Source organism: Sinocyclocheilus anshuiensis, unplaced genomic scaffold (genome assembly GCF_001515605.1).
Source record: "Sinocyclocheilus anshuiensis isolate Anshui unplaced genomic scaffold, SAMN03320099.WGS_v1.1 scaffold246, whole genome shotgun sequence".
NCBI classification, from domain to species: Eukaryota; Metazoa; Chordata; class Actinopteri; order Cypriniformes; family Cyprinidae; genus Sinocyclocheilus; species Sinocyclocheilus anshuiensis.
Genome location: NW_015542356.1, coordinates 328350 through 331066, shown reverse-complemented (window position 1 = coordinate 331066; position 2717 = coordinate 328350).

The window sequence follows — 2717 nt, the reverse complement described above, 5'->3', positions numbered from 1 at the left end:
GCATTTTTGAAGCTCAAAAGTGGGCGGAGGCGGCCGTCGCCATCTTGGCAGCGTGTCACCGCACGTCACTCCCGGATAATCAAAAATGGGCAAAAAGGCGGGAGCAGGTTGCTGAAATTTTGCGGCCAGCTGATGAATTACAGTTTAAGTCACTTCCTTGTTGGCTTCACGAGAGAGAGCGGGAGGCTGTCTCTTGCTTCAACTACATCTGGAGACTCGCCGATTCACAACAACCAACAATATCTAGTGGAAACACAGAGACATTGTTCATATATGTTTACTCAGATACGAAGACACAAGGATGCAATATTACTGAAATACAGTTAAGGACAACTGAGACACTCTTGATTTGTTAAATTACAAACATGCAACAGTGATGACTATTTAATCTTGAAAATATGTCATTCACCTGATTTCACTGAAGTAGTATGCTGAAGACTGTCATCAACAAAATATTTTAGTAAAAAGGACTTAACTGACTTCAAGTACACAAGTACAATGTAAATCCCACAAACTTTTGGTTTGAATGTGTACAGGATAAAGGCATAAATTAATGAGTGCTTTTAACTCATATTAAAGCTGTAGAACGTAATCATATGATACCAACGTTGTGAGGTGAGTACTTAAGTTACACTGACTTCTATTGAATTCAATATTATGATCTAGTCTTTCTCAATGTAAATATGTTAATGGTACGTCAACAAAAAATGGCAGGTAGATTTGCAATCGGAGACATGAAAGATCCTATGAAGCACAAAATCAGATGAACAACCTGCCAGCCGCACGTAACGTTACTAATAATAATAATGTACCCTTCAGCCCAGATCTGCCTCACGGCGGTAAAGTTAGTTTGACGTTTGACATTCATTAGACATTCGGGTTTTTTGCCAATTAAACTCGTTGCAGCTTTTATGTTTTGAGCCCTAACTAACTCAGATAGACATAAATATATGCCCTTTATGTTGCACAAGGCTTAATTTCTAGGAATTAAAAAAAAAAGAATTAACCATTTAAATTAATTAAACAATTTAACTACGTGACATTATAATATAAAACCAATACTAAAATGTTCGGGAAAACATACCTGTTATCGCACAAAGCTCCGTTTTTGGAATTACAATTTTATGTTTTTAATGTACAGTATTTGAAAAATAATGTGTTTTTTGAACATTAAAGCATGTCAACATATTCTGTTACACCAAATACACTAAATAATGATCTTTAAAAAAGCATCATATGACCCCTTTAATTAATTTAAGTAGATACAGTATATAAAACATATGAAAAAAAATGCATTATAGGGAATAATATTTAGATATTTTTATAGTTGTTTTGATACCTTTATCTCAAACTGTGTCAAAGTTTAATTAATTTAAGTGGATACAGAATAATAAACCTGACAAATATGGATTCAGTACTGTATATAAAAACAGAGCTGCAACGAGTTTAATTGGCAAAAAACCTGAATGTCTAATGAATGTCAAACGTCAAACTAACTTTACCGCCGTATCAGCCTCAATGTCACAGCAAACACAAAACTGACCACATGGATGTTTACAATTATAACTACAGGATACTTTATAATTACACCAAAGTGGCAGTAAACAATAATGAAAGGTATTGTTTTAAACATAAAACTCAACATCGTGTAGCTTGCAAGCTATCCAGAGATGCTACTGCAAGTAAACAACTTTTTAAGACGGCAAAGATCTCATCTACGTATTTAACTACCTTCATACGCAACATACGTGTTTCTACAGCAATTGAACTACCGTACATTGACGTGTCATTATTGAGATATTGTGTTTTGATATGTAAATGCATTATCCTACCGCAGGCCCCGCGGCTCCTGAGCGGGTGCTGCTGCAGCATCTCAAACCGGTGTAAACACATTCATCAACAGAAGAGGGCGCCCTCATCTCCCTTTGCTTCTTCTTCTTCTTCTTCTTCTTCTTCTTATGATTACCACTGTTGTTGGTTGGATTTCTTCCACCCACTGTAAAGCTATCTGAATAGCGATCATCTCTGCTGCATATACTGATATATTATTAGAAGTTCTTTTTGCAGATTTATATTTAAAGTGAGGAATATACATGGCAGCACTTGTACGCCCAGTTTCTGGGTCTTTAGAACCATCTGTATAAATTTGTAAAAATTGAAAGTAATGACTATCTAAATGCTGCTGCACTATTGTTTCTTTGGGAACATATTTATTGTTTTCGTTTATTACATTAAATATCTGCAAATCAACTGTTGGCATAGAAAAAAAACCAAGGTGGATATACAGGCAGAGCCACCGTGGGGCTAATATCGATATTACTGATACCTATTTGTTGAGCCTGCTTGCCTACTGTCCAGCCAAAACTATTCATATATGTCTGCTCATATTCCCAGCAGCTCTCCAATATTTTTTTTACTGGATGATTGGTAAAATGACCTTTAATACCAGTCCAATATACCATTTTAAGCTGAATTTCACGAATGTCTAGTGGTGTTTCACCCATTTCTACCTGCAAAGCTGTCACAGGAGAGGATCTAAACGCTCCACAACATATTCTTTTAATGCTTTTTCTGATAGATGCTTGATCATATCATAACACACTTCATCTTTCCCTGGAGAAGTATGTCTTACCCCTTTCAGTGCCTGTTTTAGTTCATTCAATGTGAATATGGCATCCATTGGACTTTCCGAGGAAACTTTTTGAATTAAAACATCT